The 23,770-nt window shown below is 38.2% G+C and overlaps 1 long non-coding RNA gene across 5 annotated transcripts in view; it reads left to right on the forward strand.

Annotated features, from left to right (window-relative positions):
* Nucleotides 1-750: 750 nt before the first annotated feature.
* LOC136010535 (uncharacterized) overlaps nt 751-23,770 on the forward strand; it is a 69,210-nt gene continuing 46,190 nt past the window's right edge. For all 5 annotated transcript variants that reach the window (XR_010610909.1, XR_010610913.1, XR_010610910.1 and 2 more), the window contains exon 1: nt 751-909. This is a non-coding gene — a long non-coding RNA (uncharacterized LOC136010535). The remainder of the gene's footprint in view (nt 910-23,770) is intronic.

Here is a 23,770-nt window from a genome sequence, read left to right on the forward strand (position 1 = left end):
TTTGCAATCCACACTCGAACCCAGTGGCTTTGGCTGGCATGCCAAGAATGATAAGGGAATGAGAAGGATAAGGGTGTGAGCATTACAAGCTGAGACCTATGGACTTCTCTGGTCTTGAGACAAAATATCTTCCTAAGATGTATAATAAAACAGCAATATTGTGCTGGGACCTTCACTGCCTTCCCTTCCTAACTGCGGTAAGCTGGCAGAACCTTCTCACAAAGAACCAGCTGAGGGATGGAAAACTTATGGTTGATGCAGTTTGTTCAATTGATCTTTTTGGGAAGAAATACCCTGAGTTTTGGGTGAGGGTTTTATTTTGTTTTATTTCAGAAATACTTTATTCAATAAAATGCTGCATCAATATGGGAACAAAATGTTTTAGCTTTGACAAAACAGCTCAACTACATTAAAGTGCAGCTTATTTAGAGATTAAGGTGTGATTTTGAAGTCTTTCTGTTTACATGTTTTAAAGTGCAAAACTATAAAAGTTGAAAAACTCACATCACAAATTTCTAGAGTCAAATATAAGTTCTTCTAGCACATAAGCAGTGAACTAAGCTCCGCTATTACTTATGGACTCTCAGCAGATGTATTTACTGAGGTAAATTCATTAAAGGTGTGAGAATTCACAGGTGTCTCTGAAGGGTTTTTTGATGCCTGTGTTGTTTAGGCATTGGTGGTGATAACTTCTCTGAGGTATATTAAGGACAGCTGAAATCAGTAGGTTGATTGCTCTTCTGGGTTTGGGTAGAAGGATATTGCTGTGTTTGCTCTGTGTGATGTAGGGTGGAAAAGGAAACCTTTGCATAGCAGGTGCTGATGGAGGTCTGCACTGCAAAGCATAAGTCTGGGACTCTGCCTGCTGAAGGCATTGAATGAACTGGTGCAGCTTCAGTCCTCTGCTAGGTAGGAGATGGGTGCTTATTTTCTTCTTTATATCTTTTATTAAATCTTTTTCTTGGGAGTTTAGTGTTTTTCCTCATCTGTAAAGTGTTTCTGCTGTTTGTCTGGGAGGTTATTGAAGTGCCTTCTGATGTAGGCTTTATCTTCTGTGGTTCAGAAAGAGATAAAAATACCAAAGATTTTTCAGGTTCTCTGATCTTTATTTAGCCTGTGTTTTGTGAAACTTCTTTTCACTTCAAAGAGTGCTCTGCTTACATAAGAACTGAACTGAGTGGTTTTAAAGAATAGCTTTTTCTGCAGCAGTAAAAAGATCTACTGGTTTTCCTAGTGTGTTGAGCTGCATGTTCAGTGCTGTGAAGGTGAATACTTGACGAAGAACTCCATTAAGTTTGTGTTAATCTTTTGGTTTTCACAAGTGCAATATACTTGTTTTGTCTATATTTCAGCAAGCAAAGTTATAAATGTGTAAGTAAATGTTATGGCACTGTTAAGACAAAAGGATATGAATTTTAACCAAATATTAACCAGAACTCTTTGTTTTGCCTCATCTCATGTAATTGTAGGTGGAAACAAGTTGTGTGGTCATTTCAAATAAAATTCAGACATGTTGTATTTTAATGTGAAAAATGTGACTTTTTGCAGCCTTGCTCTTGAGTTGCCCGCAGGTTGCGTGTGTGTACGGTTGTTTCCTTCCACCTCCTCCAATAACTTTGCAGTATTTCTATTCAGAACACTAGTTAATTTAAAGGATTAATTCTATATTAAAAAATCTCTAAGTCTTGACTATAAATTCAAAAATTAAGCCCTATGGTTTTAAACAACTACCAAATGTTTTGCATTTCAATCTTTAGACAAAAAGGAGGATGTAGATTTTTTTTGGAAAGAGTCCTGAGGAAGCATGAACATGCTCAGAGGGCTGGAGCAGCTCTCCTATGAAGATAGGCTTGGAGAGTTGGGATTGTTAAGCCTGGAGAAGAGAAGGTTCAGGGGAGATCTTACAGCAACCCTCCAGTCCTAAAGGGGACCTATGAGAAATTTGAAGAGGGAATTTTTATAAGGGTGGGTAAGGACAGGACAAGGGGGAATGGCTTTAAACTGAAAGAGGTGACATTTAGGTCAGATATCAGGAAGAAATTCTTCAATGTGAGGGTGATGAGGCCCCACCATGAGTTGCCCAGAGAAGCTGTGGGTCTCCCATCCCTAGCACTGTTTAAGACCAGGTTGGATGGGGCTTTGAGCAACCTGGTCTTGTGGAAGGTGTCCCTGCCTGTGGCAGGGGTGTTGGACTGATGATGTTTAAGGTACTTTCCAGCCCAAACCATTCTGTGAAATAATCAAAGCTGTCATTTAGCACAGCAAAGTTTTAGTGTCTAACTGTGAGGCTCAGCCACAATCAGATTGATGCACAGGGTTGTGAGGTCACTCTTTTTGTGTGATGATGAGTTTGATGTACATGTAGTGACTGTTAGTTTCTTTTTAATATACAGCAGAAACTTTTGCTAGTGCTGCAGGCAAGGTAAAAGTGGCATGAAATAATGGAGGTTTTTTAGCTTCTTGCTGTGCCTGTGCTTCTAAGGGCTTGAATCTAGAAACTAGAAGGAGAGGCTATGGGCTGGTGGGCTGGCCTGGTGTTACACAGGTGGACCAAGTGAAGCCAAATGATGGGCTGCCTAACTGAGAGGTGACCCTGAGGTTTGCTCAAGCAGCTTGTGGTGAGTTTGAGGAAATTACTTCATGTGGTTGCTTGTATAAAGACTGTCTTAGAACAACAAGATGCAGGGACACACTTGAAACAACCACTTGGGAAAAATGTGCTTGAGACAGTTGCATGAAATGTAAATGACTTGGGGAATTGGAGGATCCATAGATGATTTTGTGTGGTGCTCTTTCAAGATATCTGTCAAACCTGTTTAATTTTGTAATTCCTTTGACCTACTCAAGAGGTGAGTAACCAGTTTCCCTGAAATGTGATGGTCTGAAATGCTGAAGGTGATAGCTGAAACACATAACATGAAAGCTATGCAACCTCTCCATCTATACCTCTTCTGCCACCTTTCTCATAAAGTGTCGTAAGAACTGAATTGCAAAAGTACAAAGGGCTAAGAGCTGGAATTTAAACTTTGGGCAGGTCGGGGAAAAAGGACAGCTCTACCTGTAAATCAGCTATGCCAAATAAGCCACGATTGCTTTCTGTAGATCTGGTTTCTGTTAGTATGACCCCTGCCACTATGAAATTACATATTTCTCTTCAGAATGAGAACTTAATTAGCTGTGTTTCATCATGACACCCATGGATACTTTAAGCAGATGGCTAAAGCAAAACCTGATGAGACATTAAGTGGTACAAAAAGAAAGAAATATGGCCAGGAGCTGTACATGTGTTTCCTGAAATCACTGCCCCCACATGAAGGGACTGAGCTGGATTTTACAAAGATGTTTTTGCCCGCAGGTTGCACATGTGTGTGCAAAATTCTTTGTTGCTTGACTAGATCTGCCTTAGCTCTGTCATTAATGTAGTAAAAGTTTTGTAGAACCTTGTATTGATTTATGATATCAGTTCCAGCAAGAATAAAATATTTGAAAGCCCAGAGGTATGCAGGGACTTGACCAGCTTTACCTATGCCCTCTGAAGCTGGTGGCAGCCAAAGAGGATGCATGCAGGAAATTGTATGGAGTGTAGCTGTGCTACCAGATTGGTTAGGGTTATATGGCAGTGCTGTGAGACTTGGATAAAATGAAATTTATTGTTTTTGTGCTTGCGTGCTTAATGTCTGAGAAGACACAGGGTGCCTTGCTTAAGCACTAGCTGCAAGTCCTTGCTGCTGAGATGTGGAGGTGAGCCTCCTGTAGATCCTCTTCAATGGTAAAAATGCAGATCAGTAGGACCTCAAATGTAATGATGGGCAATCAGGAAGCATTAGTGTAACATGGGCTGATGGCATTCTGAATCAACACAATTATGAAGCTTATTGTACAGAGGTTTATTTCCATAGGCAGAAGGAGGTGGGCAATAGAAATGCTTTTGGACGTGGTTTAAAGCAACCAGAGTTTAAAAGGAAATACAATTTTTCTACTTGAATACTGCTTAACTTGGGCATCCTGGAACAGTACTAAATATCACTTGGTAGCCTTAATTTTGAGTTAATAGAGCTGTTTATCTAAGCATTTTGCAGGGGAAAGTGCTGTAAAATGGAAGATCTTATATACCTGTAAGAAAATATATCCATTAAATCATTGCTGTGTCCATTAAACTACAACTGTGACCATGTTGTGATTCTTATGTGATTCTTAAATATCCCGCCTTGCTCATGCACACTCCCACCTTAAATGGAAGGAGCTGATAATTTCTTTCCTCCGTATTCTGTCAATAATACAGTCTTCTACTATGACTACACTGAACTGTGGCTGTCTTGGCTATGTCTGGCTGGTCCCAAGTGCTGTCCTCTCATTCTTCAGGGCTGGAGAATTTTATACATAAGCACTATGCCTTTTGGTGCAGTTGCAGTTCAGGTGCTGGATGTTTGGTCTGTATAGACAAAACTTGCATCTCTGAAATCTTAACAGATTAGACAAGATGAAGCACTGTGTTATCTTTGAAAGTAACAGTGGAAGCTGGTGGTTTAGCAGAACTCTTTAAGGCCTGTGTGGCTTAGCTTTAGAAGGTGGATCTGAGAAGCAAGCAAATTAAGGTTAGGAAAGGTGCTAAGTGTCTGTCTTTAGACATTGCTATGCTTGTAGTGGCTTTGTGCTGTCAGCTGATGCAGTGCTCCTGCAGATAGAGAGGGATGATGGCAGATGGGTACCTTCACCACCTGGGTTATGCTTCCTTTTGTATAGGCTTCTGGCCACTAGGGAAGGTTGCTCCCCCCACCTCATCTCTCCACTCCTCCTCAAGTAACCTTTTCCTTCTAATGTGCCATTAAAACAACTGTTAAAGGCACCATTTTCTCCAAAACAGAATTCTTGTTGCTGTGGCTAGTGTTATTTTAACATGGTGTTATTTTAACAGGTGTCCATGCCCATGGCAGGGGGGTTGGAACTAGATAATCTTGAGGTCCTTTCCAACCCTAACTAGTCTATGATTCTATGACACTGTTTTCTTGAGACAGTTCATTAAGCATTTTCTTCTCATAATAGACTTAGCAAGGAAAGAATTTTTTAAACTCTTACTATGAAAAAAATTAATAACCTAGAAAAGTTGTTGGTCAACAACCAGAAAATAGTGGAACAGGACTACTGGAAAATAATTACAAGCCAATTTCAAACCCATAATTTGCACTTGGGTAACAAACAAATTATCTTTTCAAAAAGATGAAAAGGACAAATGTGTCAACTCTTCATAACAGCAAAATAAAACCACTTCATAGTGTTTGGGAGAAGACTTTAATAACCTCTAATTTGGATGTTATGAATAATTAAGGTTTAGAAGTGCAGCCAGACAAGAAATTGATCATCTTGGATTTAGGATATGTGCAGCGATTACCCAAATGGGTTGATATCACCAGTATAGGTATAAATGAAGGGTGGTGTGTCTTTTTGTTCTGTTTTGTTTTGCTTTTTTTTAATATCAATATGGAATTAGCTGCTTATATTTTTCACATAACTAGGGTTATTTTCCTATTAATTTATGCAGTGAAATCCTTTCACCTTGCTTGAGAAGCCCATACACTATCCTGTTCATATGCTTTTCAGGATCACGAGGTATTGCTCAAGACCAGGTTCAAAATGAAATGGGCAAAATTGACAGATGACAGAAAAAAGTGTTTGCTAGTTTTATTGTTTGTCCATGCCAAGATGTCTGTTCTTACTGAACCTCACTGATTAATTCACCAGACTTACTGAAGAATTATGTTCTCGGTATGTTACATGATCCAATTAGCTCAGCCACTCTCATTTCTTGAGAAAATAAGTCTGACTAATTCCTTTGTTGTTCTTGAGATTTTTACAAGTAATTTAACATCTCATAAAGATTAACATCTCAGAAATGTCTTTTTGTTCTTTACTCCAATCTGATAACTACTCTCATTTTGCAGCAAGAGCAAATCGGTGAATTTCAGTTAATGCAATAATCTGTCTTCTGTGTACAAATTTGCCTTTGAGCACTTTCTTTTGAGCTTAAAGACTTTAATGGTAGTAAATATTACTGTTGAAGGAAACCAAATTCAATCATAGAATTTCTCTGTGTAGGATAATCCATTACATAAGCTACAAGAAGTGGTTGATTTGACCGATTCATTAACTCTGAAATATTCCAGCATATACCCCACTGGATTTTGAAGCTTTGCCAACCTGCCATGCTCTTGGATGTTCTTCAAAGATTTTCATGATGCAGTAATCTTGTTTCTTGGTTTGGGTTTTTTTTTTTGTTTTGGAGAAATATAAAATGCTGAGATGAAGTAGAACCGATTCATGAACTGGATTTAGTTATACAAGACAGAAATCATTCAAACGTTACTTACTGTATTGAAGTAAGTTTGAGTATTTTGGCCTAGGCATTAACTTCAGGTGGTTTAAAGTTCTTTTGTCATTCCGAATTCATGAAAGTGTTTTGAGTTTTTAAAATACACATTTTTGTGTATAAAATCTGACATCTGTCCCTTGAGACAGTACTTTATACATATATACACATATATATTATGGCTTCCATCAAAGACATCTGAATAATTTCAGAAAACCCTCAGTTACTTTTTCAATTGCTTTATAAGGATGAAAACCTAAACAGAAAAAGAAGCAGATGTTGCCTAGGTAACTGCAGTATTCACAGCTCTGATTCTAATTGATATTTGACCCTACTGTTGCTACATGTTTATTTATACTTCTAATTCTCTCTCAAAATAAGCATTTATGGTTTTGTTTGTTTGTTTCTTACATGGTTAGCTTAATCTTTCTGCCTATGTTGTCTTTTCTTCATCTGGATGTCCATATGCATATGCACCTAACTGCATGACAGGAGTCAGAATGCTGATGGTCTAATGGTGGAAACTTTTAGGTGCCTTCAAGTGTGCTCGTGGGGTGGAAGCAGACAGATCATCATCATTATAACCTTCTGGATATTGCGTACTACTGTATGAATTTAATATACATATGGTTTTGCTCAGGATTTTTAGAGAATTACGCAGGTGTTTTTACAAAAATTCTTACAAAACAAAATTAATTAAGTTTAGGAAGTGGAGTTATATTGATAGCATTTCTTGGGATGAAGCTGCTCAGATTCATATCGGTAACCCCTTTTTTGACTCTTTTTGTCTGTAAATCAGTACTACCTGAGAAGTGAGTGCTCTTATTTCAAGTGCTAGCATCATTTGCAGTGTAGCTGGAGAAAAAGCTATAAACTTTATCTGTTGTGTGAGGTAGGAGTAGGAGGTAAGAGAAGTCCTCCTAGTGCTCCTAAGAAGGGCTTGGCATTCTAGTCTTGTGTGTAGGTGCAACAGGCTGTTGGGTCTGGGGTGAGGGGGAAAAGCTCTGGCAGTGCTGCTGTGAAGGCTTTGTTAACTTGAGCTAATCAAGACAAACTTGAGCTCCTCAGCAAAAAAAAAAAAAAAAAGAAAAATAAAATCATATTTAAAGTGAGCAAGAAAGTATGTTTGGGGAAGTGTTTCACTGGGGTGAAAGGGGAAAAAACTGCTGTGCTTCATACCATTGTAACTTCTCAAATGCAGAACAGGACAGCTTGCTAATGCAGAAGGTGTACATGTGTATATGTGTATTTTTAATACCAACCAAGTGCTCAATTTTTATAATTTGAAAATGTAAGTAATTCAACAGAAGCTGTTATGTTGGTAATACTTGTTTTTACAATGCATGTTCCCTGCATATTGCTGATTGAAGTGCACTATTTTTTCTGCTTTGATTATGCCCTATATGTAAGTTATCTGCTTAGAACCATTCAGCTCTGCTTTGCCACGAAAGAGCTTCCCATCACCTGTGCTATGTCCATGTATGTCATAGATAACACTTGGAGGGGGGGTGTGAAGTCTATCATGTATTGCAGTTGTACCTCTATGAGATACAGTGAGCTTTCAATAGCTACAGAATATCTGAGGATCCACCAGTGCAATTCTTCCCACCACTGCAGCAGCACCATGCCTCTCTGCCAAGAGGCTAGTCTTTTAAGGTGCAATGCCTCTAATATTTTTCACATCTGAGGCTGTTTATGCCTCACAATAAACTTCTCAGAAAATCACAGATTGGGGTTTTTATTAGTTCTGCAGGTCAGGCAAAAACTTCAGTTTGTCCTTGGATTCTCTTCATCCTAAATGGTTTTATGGTGCATGACGCATTCTGTGTAAGCAACACTACGGAACTGTACTTCATTTACATTAACATAATGATGTAAAGTAAAACTAAAGTTACTGCCTTGTACTCAATATGTAATATCTCAATTTAACTGAATATGAAAAAAAATTGGGTGTTTCATGAAAATTGCTAAAGTAAAAAAAGTCCCACTTTGGCAGTAGCAAGCACAAGGTGCAGTCTTACAAACCTTTGGGCTCTAGGCATCTCTAGCAGAGGGTCTCTGCAGTGATACGCATCTTCTTTCACTGTGGAGGGTGTTCTGTATAATTTTATAACATATTAGCTCAACTCATGTGCCAATGAAGTGACTTACTACCATAACTCTGGATTCTAGCCCTGTTGAGTAAGTGCATCTCTCAGCCAAGTAGTATCTATTTATAACATGATGGTTCAATCTTCTCTTGGCCTGGAATTTCTATTCTGTCTTCAATTTATATCCAGTCTTTTCTGGATTGTGTATTATTCACTATCCTATGTTTAATCAGTCTGAAACTAACCTTTAAAATCCATTGCTTCATTGCTCTGAGAAGGGATAGCAATATTAATCCCAATCAGTAGATAGTATTTATTGGTGTCTTGAGTCTTGGTTGACCTGAGTGATCAAAGAAAGCAGGGTGAAAGCAGAACTCTGGTCCTTCAAGATCTTACTAGAAGCTTTGCAAACCATCTTGTTATTGGTGGTCTCCTTGAACAAGTAGGTACTTTGTTATATCTTTCCCAAGGTAAGCTTTGGCCTTTCACACTGCTTCTACGCTGCTAATGTGCTTTCAGAAGACTATGGTGATATGATGCTATGGACATGAGAAAGTGGAACTCTGCATGGAAAAATTTCAGCATTTTGCCACTTTGTCAATGTTTTCCATTCTTAACCTTATCAGAAATTTTTAACCACCTCTGCTTCATTTTTATGTAGGAGATTATAAGATGAAGAGCCAATATGCAGAATAATTACCATCATATGTGAATACTTTTATTTTGTTCTTTTAGCTAATTCTAAAATACTTTTTAAAGGGTTTTGTGACTCAATAAGTAAGCCATAAGAACATCACCACACAAAACTTCCATGTTTGTACATATCTAAAAAAGGTAACATTAAAAATAAGTTGTTGTCTGGTACCTATTTTTAGTAAGTCATAAAGTATCAATTCTACTGATATCTTCTAAGTCATTTGTCATGTTGCTGTTCCAGACTTCTTTCTTTTCAGCTCCCTCCTACGCATCTCATTATTTTAAATCTTATGTTCTTGCAAGAATTAACTCTTTGATATGACTCTCTCAAGGAAAAATAGACCATAAGACACAAACTGGAAAATGAAGTGCAAAATGATACAGTAGACAGTAGATTAGTATTATCAAAGTTAAGTAAAGTACCGATGCCAGAGCTTGCTTGAGTTGCTACTCTGAGTTAGTAGGAAGTTGTTGTGAGAAGTTATCTGACCAATACACCAGAAATAGATTTTTTTTTTTCACCAGACTTCTGGATCTCTCTTGCCTGAGAAATTAAAGGAGGTAGTATGCTTCTTTATGCTACTTGAGGTGAGGTGAATAAAGTTTCTGTTGCAGGGGAAATGGACACTGTCTAGTAGCTATGTTCATGCAGAATGTAATGAAGCTGGCTGTGAAGTTGGCATCTGTGATGTGAGTTTCAGTTTTGAAGGCGTGCTTTATCACAACAGAACATCATTTGCTAGCATCCTTGACATGCTAATTAGCCATGGTGAGCTTAGACCAGGCTGCAGTAGAAGTGATGTGGAAATGAATTAATATGTCAACCATGACATCATCTCTAATACCTTACTATTGTGATTTATTCATGCTCAAAGATACTGATTGTGGTTGCTTCTCATCTGTACTAAAGCCAGCTCTTTGTATTTACTCTGGTTTTCACCTTGTCGATCACTTGTCTGCCTGAATGATGACCTGTCTTATTGTTTCATCTCTATATCAGCCATATTTTCACCACATTAAATTCTTTTGCCTTCTCAGTTGTAAGGTTTAGTCATCTGTTCTTCCACCTATCTCCTCCTGCTTACTTCTGTCTGTTGGTGGAGTTGCTCTTGCATTACATGGGACAAAACAAGCTGCCATTTTTTTTTTTTGCCATTCCTAGTTCTCTTGCTGCATTTTGTTAGCTTTGAGCTATAGATTATTTACTTCTATTGTTATTAGTTCTATGTTTCCTTGGAAACAATAGTTGAAAACTCAGAATATGACAAAATTCATAATTTTACTTCTCAGTCTTTTTATTTCAAGTAGGCCTAAAAATGCATGTTTTCAGAAAGCGGTGAAATTAAAATTTTCTGCTGTTTTTCCTCCTCATTTTGGTTGATTGTATTACTTAATAGTCCATTAACTGGGGAGTTCCCTGAAGAATCTACTGAGAGTATCAAAACCTAAAGTATTAAGCTTTGTCTTAAAACTCTTTTTTGCTTTTGCTCTCTGCGATCCATATGATGAAAGGTCTCTGAAGTTTTGCCCTGGAGAAACTATTAATGGGGTTGTGGTTGCTGTGTTAGTTTCCATACAGTGGACTTTCCTCTTTGTTCTTACAAGGCATCTTTTTATCTGGTTTTTGTTTGTTTGGTGTTTTTTTTTATTTTTTTTTTGTGGGGTGGTTGGGTTTATTTTTTTCGGTTGGTTGGTTGTCCTGGTGTTTCAGTTGTTTTTGGGGTTGTGCTTTGTTGTTGGCTTTCTTTTTCATCAGTTTCTTATTAATAAAGGGTGATGCTGTCTGCATTTTATGGTGTATAGATGACTGGACCTGATGTTCATAGAGTAGTGTCTATAGTGCATCTTCCACAGGTTAGATGTCAGCTGCTCTAAGGCCAGCTGTGTCAATAATTGCAAGTATACTCTGCTGTTGATGCCAGCACTGAAGGCATATATCTGAGTAGCTTCTCATTCTCTTTCACAAGTGAACTAATGGTTATTGAAAAGTAGTGAGACCTCACCTGGAGTATTGCGTGCAGTTCTGGTGTCCTCAACATAAAAAGGACATGGAACTGCTGGAACAAGTCCAGAGGAGGGCCGCGAGGATGATCAGGGGACTGGAGCACCTTCCGTATGAAGACAGGCTGAGAAAGTTGGGGTTGTTCAGCCTGGAAAAGAGAAGGCTGCGTGGAGACCTCATAGCAGCCTTCCAGTATCTGAAGGGGGCCTATAGGGATGCTGGGGAGGGACTCTTCGTCAGGGACTGTAGTGACAGGTCAAGGGGTAATGGGTTAAAACTTAAACAGGGGAAGTTTAGATTGGATATAAGGAGGAAATCCTTTCCTGTTAGGGTGGTGAGGCACTGGAATGGGTTGCCCAGGGAGGTTGTGAGTGCTCCATCCCTGGTGGTGTTCAAGGCCAGGTTGGATGAAGCCTTGTGTGGGATGGTTTAGTGAGAGGTGTCCCTGCCCATGGCAGGGGGGTTGGAACTAGATGATCTTCATGTCCTTTCCAACCCTAACCATTCTATGATTCTACATTGCAAGGGAAAAGCTTGCAGCTTTATAGTACATATATATAAAGCTGTAACCTTAGGTACATGTATAAAGCTGTAACCTATTTTCTCCTGAAATAGTTCTCTAACTACGATGTTATCCTGCTCTTAATAGCTGTTTTGACACAGGAGTCTTTTTTTGACTGTTTTGCCTTTAAATCGGATTTATTTTTTTTTTTTAAATTTCATGCTGAAATGTAATGTCACACTTGTCACTTCAGGTATCTGTCAGACAGCTACAGTCATCTGGAAAGTTTCAGGATGCACCCTCTGATTAGTTACACTTGACGGCTCAGAATGTATTGGCAAATGAAGTTGTTTGTTGGATGGGAATGGGAAGTGCATTTTGGATTTTCGTTATCTGTGTCATCAGACAAGAGCTTAATGCTTGAGTTCGGAGGTGGAAAAAGATCATGTTACGCTTGTCATTGTCTTGACAAATACTCCTTACTAAATACTTCTCTGCTTCCTGTCTGGAGTTCTGAAGACAAACACAGAATATTTCCTTTGCTGAAAATAACCAGTGAAATACAATAGACTTGCACAGCTGAGCTGAACAAATGTCTCAGCAATTGTATCCCTTCCAACCATCCAGAAAAAACTGCTTTGGAAACATATAGGGAAAATGAGTCAAATCTATATAAGGAATTAGAAAATAAAAACAGGATTATAGCCTACAGACTTCCCTCCCTCCCCCAGTGCTTGACTCAGTGATGCCCTGAAAGTTCTGTGCAATGGTACATTATCCAGCTTCAGATGTGAAGACCTGCTTGGCAAGGGGGGGCTGGATGTGGCCTGTGCTGTTTTTTCACTGTTTGAGGAGGTATGCTGTGCATGTCTATTATGCTTTGTAGTTTACACAATGAAAATATAAGAAAGGTATACCAGGATTTCATCAAGACAATGATTTTAAGGAACAGCTTTGGCTCAAACACCATAGCATTAAAAATAGATATAATCAGTAGCAATGCTGTTTAAAAACAAAAAATAAATTCAAATGTAGTCTACCACAATATTGTATAGTTTAATTTAGAAATCTAGGTTCTTTTCAAGTTTTAAACACTTTCCAAATAATTGGTCTGTGGCAAGGTAGGAGTCTGACAAACTAAAATGGCTGACATTAAACTTATATAAAATTTTTAGGAGTAACTTGAAAAAAAAGTCATAAATGACAAACAGAAGGAGCAGTTTTGACTTAAATCAACCTTTTCACCCATACAGTACTGGAAAAAACCTGATGTAATATTTCACCCTAGTTTGCAGTAAGTCTCTCGTTTATTGAAGTGAAGAATCCTAAATGATGATGGATTATCTATTCATGGAGCAGAAGAAGTAAGGTTCTTGGGGGATTAATTAGTAATTAAAGTTAACCCGTGCTGCCTGAATAAGATAAATTTATTCTAAGCTATTTTCTGCTCTGTTGGGATTTTCTCTTAGGAGCTACAACTATAATATCGGCAAATAACACTAATTATTATGCCTGAATATCTGGTTGGATGTCTGGTCCAAATATGCACTATTCCATTCTACTCACTGGAATCCTTTTCTGGTTCAAATGTGCTTTTTATGTTGTCTCTAACCATGAAATTAATTGATAATCACAAAGTCTATTGTGCAGGGCTATTACTGAGTGACTTTTTCAATTAAGTCAGATACAGCTGAGGCAGTTGGAACATCATAGATTTCTTAAACTTTTGACTGTGAAGAAATTGACTTTTACTAGCTGTAGTCTTAAAGAATTTCAACATGGATGTACATCTTTAGCATTTTAAGGATACATAAGTATGGGTATGAAAAACAACGGCAGCAACAAAACCTAAACCAATCAAACAAAACAACACAATACTAAGCCAAACAGCAAAGCAATAAACTCTGAAGGCTTGCAAAGAGTTTGCTCACCTTAGTAAAGCAATCCTGGGAGAGTCTATTTATTTTACTTAAAGCAAAAGTAATAAAGTTTAGAGTTAGATTTTGGAAATCTTTCATATTATTTCTTTGGTTCAAAAAATAGCTTGTTATGAGTTCATTCTGTTCACTTACTTGATTTATATTCCAGTTTCAGCAGCTTCTGCATAAGAAAGCTCTGGCCTTTGCCTCTGAGTTTTGCTCAAGCAAGTGAAGTGCAGTTAATTCTGATTTAAGTTGTAAAACTTGCCACCTTTAAAAAAGGGATTGTAGGCCGTCGTCCGCCCCAGCATTAGCGTAGTGTTGTGGGTTTCAAAATTTACAGGCAAACTATTCTACAGTTGTAACCCTGAGTGACAAGCAGTTCATTTCTGATAAGAAAACAGTTTTCATGATGGAAAAAACTTGTGAAAATTCTAGCAAAAGTAACTGCTCAAATGGCTTTTAAATTGTTCAAAGTAGGCATGTTTGAAAACTAACCTTATCAAGCAATCTGGATGCTGTGAGTACGACTTTCTGAGGCTGGGCTGGATCAAAAGGAGCATGACCAGCAATCTGAGGGAGGTGTTTCTCCCTCCCTGCTACTGTGAAACCTTCCCTGCAGTACTGCATCCAGCTATGGGGCTCCCAACACAAGAAGGGCATGCAGCTGTTTAAGAGAGTCCAGAGGAGGCCACAAGGATGATCAGTGGGCTGAAGTCCCTCTGCTATGAAGACAGGCTGAGTTGGGCTTGTTCAGCCTGGAGAAGAGAAGGCTCAGAGGAGACCTCAGAACAGCTTCCAGTGCCTAAAGGGTGCCTACAGGGAAGCTGGAGAGTGACTTTTACAATGTAGTGACAGGGCAAGGGGTTATCACTTCAAGCTGAAAGACGGGAGATTTAGATTAAATCTAAGGCAGAAGTTCTTACCTCTGAGGGTGGTGAGACACTGGCACAGGGTGCCCAGAGAAGCTGTGGCTGCTCTATCCCTAGCAGTGTTCAACGTCAGGTTTGATGGGGCTTTGAGCAACCTGGTCTAGTGGAAGGTGTCCCTGCCTGTGGAAGGGGTTGGAACTGGATGATGTTTGAGGTCCTTTCCAACCCAAACCATTCTATGATTCTCTTAGTTGGCAGTTGAGCAGAGGCAGGCTTCCATAGGTATGAACATGGTAAGGTTAATGGGAACTCTGGATCATCTGAGATTTAGCTTCCATATGCAAACAGGGTTTGTATTCACTATTTTCAGCTTTACAGCTCATATGCTTGTGAGCTTAAGAATTGTCAGGATTTGAACATTTTACTTTTGCTTCAGTTTGTTTCCTTGCCTCTCCTTTTCCACTCAATTGCATTCACTTCCCATGGCTCTATTGCCTTATTAGCCACACTTAGCTCATAGCAACGTCTAGTTTTGCAGGTACTGTTTTTATTGCATTTGTTACTCTACATTCCTTTCTTCACATCCTATTTCTCTCATATGCTTGCACTCGGAGCTCCTGTATTGTCTGCTGTTCTGTCTTTGAGGCCTATCACAATGTAGCCCCACTTGTGGTTGATGCCTAGCCATGTTTAGATTAGAAATGAAGATGAATATTAAAGAGGTAGCAAAAAAAAAAACGTAGTTTCACTTGAACAGAAGAATGCCTTAGAGCAAACTGCAGAGGCAGTGTAGTTAAGTTGACGTGAGAGGGGAAAAATTTGTTAAAATGTGTATCTTTACTGTGCTGGCTTTAACCATGGACTCTCCCTTTAGCAGAATACACTGAACTTTTCCAAAATAATTTAATTCATCGTTCTTAGTTATGAATTTTTAAACTATTTTCATAACTATGCTTTATCAGAGTTGTTTACCTATGAGCTTTCTAATTTTATAATAGTGTTTTTGTTGTTTTTCTGAGAACACTTTTGCAATTAAACTTGTGTAGTACTGTACAGAGGTTTTAATTGAAACTAAAATTTCCCAGTGGAGTACTGCTTTTCAGGTTTGGACTTTGACTTGACATAATTGCAGGATTTTTGTGCTTCTGGCAGTGGAAGCTTTGTTTCTGTTCTTCTACCCCAACATCAGGGCTTCACAGGTCTTAAAAACATGTGTGTTCAACCTAAAGAATATCTAAGAGCAAGGGCTGCCTCAAGTGTGAGCAAAATAAATGGGCCCACAAAATAAGAGATAATAACTTGCTCTGCCTGTGTTAGTTTCTATTTCATACAGCCATGGCCTCAGTTATTCAGGGCACCAATTTCTGAGTGCTGGTCTGTTCCAGAAGCACTGATCTTAATTCTCTTGTAATTTATTGCTTTTGAGGGAAGAAGAGGTGGGATAGTTTATTAGACAATGAATATACTTTTTTTTTTTTTATCCCTCTGTGCAAAGGGGTAACTGTAAAGGGAAACAACAATAGATGAGGAAGACAGCCAGCTGGCCTTCCCCAGTGTCCCAGATAAATTCAGCCCTGGTATTAAAGCCTGAAATAACTTGCCTGCCTATTACTGTTAGACTGGAATTCAAATGTGCATACTGATATGTATGTAAAGTATACTTTACATTCATACTGTATGTATGAAAAGTAGGTCAAGACTACACTGAAGACAAAGGAGCTCTGCTGGTTCTATGAATCTATTGAACAGGCTTATATTGCTGCTCAAATAACTTTGAAACTCTTAATCGTGTAGTAATAGTCTGGGATTTGTTGATGAATTTTTGGTTTGCTCCTTTTATTGTTTCTGACATCCATAGTGGAATGGCAGATCATTGTGCAGACGCCCTCCCTGGAAACAGATGTGAGTTGCAAATGAGTTGTGATAGAGCTGAAGTCTCCTCATGCAGGTGATGCTCTTCAGTGGCTGTTTCAACATGCTTTAGGTTTGATTCCTTAGTGAGATACAAGATAAGCTTTTCAGACTAACAGACTAACAGATGTTAGGCTGTTTCACTGTGGAATCCCCACTTCATCTACCCCTTGTTTTCCTTTCGTCAAGCTTACCACAAATTGTTACCTTCTGCACCATAACCTCTGTATCATATGTTTTTCCTACCTCATTGGCACCAATACTTTCATCCTGAACTGAACAAAGTACCTTTCACTGACTACATTGCATTTGTAGGGTAGAATTACAAGGCAGAATTTGTCGTTTTAGTGTCTTTCAAGGCATCTTGTTTTAGGGAGTTGCATTAACTTTTTCAGTATAAAGCTGGTACTTTTTGGACTGTAAAATATACCTGAAGGGGTTGTAAACTGGTGCTTCTGTTTCTCTGGGATCATTTAGTGCAACATTAGCGCTGTGGTATTTTTTGCCAGCTGAGTCGTTGCTAAATCTTTCCTTTCAGAAGTGACTGCATTGGCACAACTTCTGCCATTTGATAGGTTGTCTTCAGAGAATATTCAAAGCTGGTGGGGAAAATATAACAGCAACATAACTGAAACTATTGTTTCATATTTTCAGCTTGTGCATGTAAGTAAGCCTTTACAGAAAGTCCCACTTCCTGTTATATGATTCTATATCAGTGGATGGAAAAAAGGCTGTGATGGAATGGTAATCTTGTGCTGGGAGGTGTGCAAAACAGGTTTATTGAGTTAAAAGAAAATAAATATTTTATATCTTCTGTCATGCTAAACTGGTTCAAAGGGCTGAGATCTTGCTTGGATTTGGAAATATACCAAAAAGAACTTTTTTGGTAATTATTCTGGAATAGTTATTTTAGTTTCAACCAAAACACTTATTCTGCAATAACTATTCTGGTAGAATTCCAAGTGCAGACAAGTGTTACTAAACAGAAGTCTGTCATTTTGTTTAACACAAGTTACACTTCCACAGTTAGCATGCTGTTTGCCTTCTTGGCTGCTTTGTTCCACATGTCATTACAGGTGTCATCCAAAAAGGCTTTTTACTCTTAATTTGCTGTAGCCTTGAGGAGACTTCCAAGGCAAAGGTTGTGAAAACTTTCATCACTTTCTGGAAGGAAGAAGACTTAAATCTTAATTATATAAAACCAAACTAACCCAACTGCAAAACATCTTAGTGGCAACTTCAATTGTGTTTGAATCCAGGTATGCCGTAAAAGTCAAAAAGAAGTATCTGTAACTTAACTACCATGTGGCAAAATTGTTCTGGAAGGATATTCTTAAACTTTAGTGATCATATACTGACAGCAGATGGTTGAGAGCTTTTTTTAAAAGCTCTCTTGAAACCAAAAATGGCCATCTTTTACTTCTGTGACTAATCTGTTCCATGTCAAATGTATTATTTCTAATTGCTCAGAATGGAACCTTTTGTTATTTTCTCAGTTTTTACTTAATTGGCTTTTCCTTACATGCAGTGTATATTTTTCCCTTCTGAATTATCTCCTAGAATATGGTGTTTTCTAACTGCTGTCTTTGTATCATAATAATGATGTGTTGGGAGGAAAGCCAGATACGTGTTCCTCAGTATTAACTGGAGAAAAAGAGAGAAAAAGCTCTCATTTTCATGAAAATATTTTGCTTTGAGCATTTTTTTTATTTTTTTTTATTTTTTTTCAGTTGCTCATTCTTCAATTTTTTTTTGAAGTTCATCACTGAGGCATTTGGCCACGCTCTCATGTAGATGAGAACATAGGGAGTAATCTGAAAGTTAGAGCTTGCAAGGTTTGTGGCATGCAAAGGAGAGCTCTAAGGGTCTACTGGTCGTAGGCTGTGCTGTGGAAAATTAAGCATGTATAGAATTACTGGTGATATGGGCAGATTGCATCAGGGTATATATTTATTTCTTGGGTAATGATCCAGTTTTTGATGCATTTGATTGCATTTATGTGTCCTGCAAAGTAGGAATCACAAAATCCCCTAAAATTTCTCCTTTATTAGCATAAAAATGTCCTTGACTTCTTCTGAATAAAAGCTGTCTACTCATTGTGGCGCTTCTGTTAGTTTCTAGGTACAAGAAATGAACCTCGCCTTCAGACTGTAAATTGGCTGTGTTTGTTTAATTCTTTCCTGACAAAAATAAAACCACAGTAGTTCTGGTTTTAAACACTTTTGTGCGAGACCCCTTCAACTTATTCTGTCTGTTCCCCACATTTCTCAAGATTGTGGGGCTGGGTTCATGCTTTGCTAACCCTGCTGTCACGTCCACCTCTACTACTTGGCACAGGCTTAAGTTAATGCACATCAGATATGCATTAATGGTAATATCCCTGCTTCTGTTCCTGCAGCTGGTTATCCTTCATGTGCAATTCTGCTTAGTGGGTATGGGGAATCACCCATGTGAGGCCTGTGGTAGTTTGACATTCATGAGAGCTGATCACAGTTGTACCATTAAACTGCTGATTTATATGTTTACTTGTAACTTGGGTGATCGATAGGGGAAAGGGTGTCTACATGTTGCCTTAATGCTTTGCACAAATGCAAATTAAACCATAAATGTTATCTTTTTTTCCATTGGGAAAATGAGTTCTTCCCTTTTGTGGATGGTACAGTTCTCACTGCTACTTCACCAGTGATGCTCTATCAGATTCACTGTATGCTTTTCAGAGTGCTTTGCTTAGCTGGTGTTCATTCTGGCATGATGGGAACTTTTCTCAGGGAAATAAACAATATAAACAGCAGGGACCGTTCTGATAAATCAACAAAAGCACGTTTACCAGAGCTGTGAAGTTCTTCAGTGCAGACTGTTGCTGGATCTCCTGATGCCTAGAGATAGTAGGAGCTCTCATTTTATTTCCATTTTCCTTTGAACACTTGTCACTCTGCCCGTCATTCCTTCCAAGCTATTGCTTTTCAAGGAGATCAGAAGGTCATTCAAAACCAACAGTGCTTCTAGATTAACACTCTTCTTTCTGACAAGAGCTGAGTCTAAGGACTTCAGAATTGGGCTGTGGGCAGAAGCAAGCATGAAGTGAAAATTCACTCTTCTTAAATAAAACATTTTAGATGGCTTTCAAGCCATCACAGCAGTTGCCAGCCTAAATATGACTGTTTTATCTTAAATACAATCAAGTAAAAGATCATATGAATCTTGGACAACACGTAATTTTGATTTTTTTTAACTTAGTTTAAAGGAAAATCAACTCTGTAATCATAACAACAGAAAAAGCTCCAGAATCTTTGTTAATCAAGAAAAATGTATAGATTTACTAAAATAGAGGAGGTTGGCAAAGCTGAATTCCAATCAAGACAGTAATCATAGCATATAGAGAGCTCTGTTCAGGAAGCTGATTAGTCAATCAAAATGCAAATAATTTGCAATCTGCATAATATCTGGAAGTATTTGGTTTATGGATGATACTTCTAGCAGAGTTCCCCTTAAACATCCACTGCGTTTGCATTTGAAAGCATGTGGTTTGTAAAAGGATTAGTGAACCAAAGCAGTGTTATGTGGTTTGTCTGGTAGGAGGCAAGCTGTTTCCCTGAGCCTGTGTAGCTTCTATGCGGGTGCAACTTTCTGGCTCACAGGTCTGTGCCTGTTCTCTCCCATAAAACTGTGTTCAGTGTACTCGGAGTCCTTTGCAGCTTTCCTGTGAGACCTCAGGAGACCCAGTTGAGTTTCACTTCATTACAGAAATGTTTGGGTCCTGTGAGTGGGACTATGGGAATTAATTATGTTCCTCTTCTCTTGCCACTCCTGTATCAGTTTTGTGGTGAAGAAAAAGAAATCGAAGGCAGTGATCAAGACTGATTTGAATCTTTCTATTTTTGTGTCCTAAGATGGTGTAAAAAAAACAGGTTTCGTGATATGTCTTCTCTTGCAAATGCACCAGCATGAGTTGTTCCACAACTAAGATGTATATTTGTTATGCTGTCCTCTTCTGTAATGAAGGTACCCACCCAGCAAATGGCCTTCCACTGCCCGGGAGGACACCCTAACCTCCTGTTAGAGCTGTCAGGTCTTGTATAAAATAATTAAATGGCTGATGAGGTAGAACAAGAGAAGAATAGATTTTCAGCCTGCCGGCAAGGATGAGCTCTCGAGGTAGAACACAGGGTTTTTACTTTCTGCTCCACTGATTCTATTATTTATTTATTTCCCTACAGACCTTGGCCTGCATGCAGAAAAAACATATCTCATTAGACTACTCTGTGTGCATTTAGGGAAGGTAAGCAAGTATAAAGACAAAGCATTGATACTGAAAGGACACTTTGCAAAGAAACTTTATTGTGTCACTGCATTTCAAGAATAGAGAGGTTGCGGGACCAAATCTAGTTAAGCAGAGGAACAAAGTGAATTTATATGTCTGTCAATATGCACGACTGTCTCAATCAAGGGACTTCTGGGCATTGGGTACTAGGGGATAGCAGTATTACTAGTGGCACCTTCAGAGAGGTCAACCTCATTTCTGGGAAACTTGCCACTGACAGTGATTAGAGCAAAAATAGAGTGAGCGAGGATTTTCTGCTTAAAATTGATCTATATTTATTCATCTGTGGAGCAAATAAACTTCTCATGTAAATGTAGCAGTACCATGAATAATCCCTTGTGTTTCCTTGTTTGCTTTATCTCTCCAAATTTGGTGCCCTATGCTTTTCCCATAAGGGTTGTGACACCAAGAGGTACACTTCCCTCTGACTCCGGCAAGAATTTTCTCCCTGTGCACAAAAGTTAGGGCTGCCAACAAATCCCATTCATTTGTTTCTTGTTGTGGGGACCTGGTTGGTGTAGTTCTACAGCAGGCTTGGGGGAGGAGATTGGGTTTATCAAGCAGCATTAGGTTGAGGCTATTGTTTACCTTTCTAGGCTTTATGTTGATTTTTTTTTTTTCTTTTCGACTGGAGTTTAACTTTTTTAGTGGTCAGTGTGTCAGGAGTTACAATATGTGAGGCTGGTTACCTCCTGCATATTTTGTGCTTTGGAGCATGTAACTTGAAAGCTAATAAGGAATAAAATTTCCCTGGTTGTGATGACAGACACTTACCAATCCAGTCAGGGATGACTCTAAGGGGAACTATCTGCTGGTGAATGTTCTCACAAGTCCTGTGCATAGGCATCAGATGCTGTCCTTTATATCTGCTGTACTGCCAACTAGGCAATAATTTAAACTATGCATAAATGCATAAGTATATAAAATAGAAACAAAACATGAAAAATAAGAGACAATGCATTTCTATTAAAAAAAAATATTCTAATGTTAGCTAATCTTAGCCCTTTCAGAAGTGCCAGCTTTTCTTCACTTCATTCCATTGTACAGATTACTCCTTGAAAGCTTTAGAAAATTGACTTTCTGGTGATTCATTCATTATGTTGTCCCCTTTCTTATTAAAGGGCAGTTTACAAAATGCTGAGCCACACTGCCAGTGAAGTACATGGAATTCTTGCCTACTTATGCTGGAAAGAGAACATAATCAAACTCTACTATGTTTTGGACAATGTCAATTGTTTTCTTGCTATGAATATTATATTGGTGTGCCAGAGTGATGGGTAGAGGGACTAAAAGAAGCCAGAGTTTGGAGAAACTTATATAATCCCACTAATGAATGCTGGCATCATGAATCAGACCTTGGCTTTGCCTAAGTTACCTGGGAATTTTGCCATTGAGTTCTGTGAGGATGAGATTTCTATGTCAATAATTGAAAATTAGAGGAGCTTTATTTCAGCCTTTGTTTTAGGAAAGGATCTCTTTTTACAAAAACTTTAAATTCTTCTCATGAAGATTGGCAGTTATTTTTCTAAATGTAACTAATTGCTTAAATAGAAAACTCAGCCTAATGAGCAGATAAATGAGCATGAACAATTTACTTGTACAGTGCCATCTAGCTGTTGTAAAATGTAGTGGGTTTTTCTTGTAAAATTTAATTACTGTGGCAAATCACAGCTCTGTAAAAAACCTGCAGTGTAATTTAAGGCTGTTTTCATCCATTATCCAAACAGTTATTTCTTTGAATAGACACTATTTATGTAAAGCAATGACTGTCTTAATGGAATTTGCAGAGCTAGCTGTAATGTGATTTCCCTCCCTCATCCATGGTACACTGTTAAACAGATAGTGTGAAAGTTAACCTGTGAAAACGTCTAATGGCTTCTGGGTTTTGCCAGAATATCTCTCCACATCTTCTTCCTGAATCTCCCCAGTAATCTTTCTCCACCACAGTCCTCACTGATTCACAAGATCTAACTTATCTGAGAGATTCTTAATGTATCTGTGACCAGATTATCCTGGGTCAATAGTCAATTTGGCTTTTTGAGTCATACATAAGGTCAGACATCAATAACTTGTACGGAATTTAAGAACTTCAATGGTACTTCATGTTTCTTCGGCACTTGCCTTGTTATATGCCTTATTCTTGAATCAAATATTGAGCAAATGTTTAATATAATGATTGCTTTCTGCCCAAGACTGCAGTTTCCTCTATTTTTAATAAGTGAGTAATCTTGCTTGTCTTGATGCCAAAGAAAGATTAGGAACACAAAAGTCATTTATTGGGAAAGTAAGCCCTGAACTGGTGGAATAAATGTTTTAGGAAATGTCAATATTAATGCATATATTGGAGGACTGAGGTCTCTGGTTTTTTTTTTTCCTGTTTGTTTTCTATCACACCTATAACTGAATGTTTTCAGAACATTTAACTTATAGGTGAGAGTCTTTTTGTGACTTATTCACCGAGTGCTAATCTGCAATAGAGATGTCCATTTAGTAACATAACTAGACTGTCTTTTTGCCCCCTTCCTCTTAAAGAATTAATTTTAGACTTCTATAGTGCACATAATCAAAAAGCAAACAAAAATCCCTATCTATTCACTATGGGTTTTTATGGCTTTTAGTGATCCCCTTTTTTTTTTCTTCCCCATACCTAAATTGAATAAAACATAATAGACTGCTCATTTTCCTTTCCTTGAGGGGGAAACTTTGGGTTAAAAAGATTCAGCAAGCAACTCTAGTATTCAGCAGAGTTAAGTAGAATAATTTCTGGGATAATAGCTGCTTAACTGAAAACATCTTGCACTTAAAATAAGCTCTTGGTATAGATAAAGCTACAGGCTCAGTGTAGAGAACCATATGGTTCCCTAGGGCTGTCTCTAAGAGCAGTCAGTAATGGATATGTTGGGTAAAGCATATTACAGTCATCCACTTGCTTCCAGCAATTTGTAGAAGTTGTGGTACTTGCTCTTCGCTCCAGTGATTTTTATATTTTTTTTTTTTTACTTTTCACACTCTCCACTCCCTTTCCAAGAGGAATTAGAATCACAGTAACATGACAAGGAAGAAAATCCTTATGCTAAGAAATAAAGTCATTAT

This window comes from Lathamus discolor, chromosome 3 (assembly GCF_037157495.1).
Source record: "Lathamus discolor isolate bLatDis1 chromosome 3, bLatDis1.hap1, whole genome shotgun sequence".
Classification (NCBI taxonomy): domain Eukaryota; kingdom Metazoa; phylum Chordata; class Aves; order Psittaciformes; family Psittacidae; genus Lathamus; species Lathamus discolor.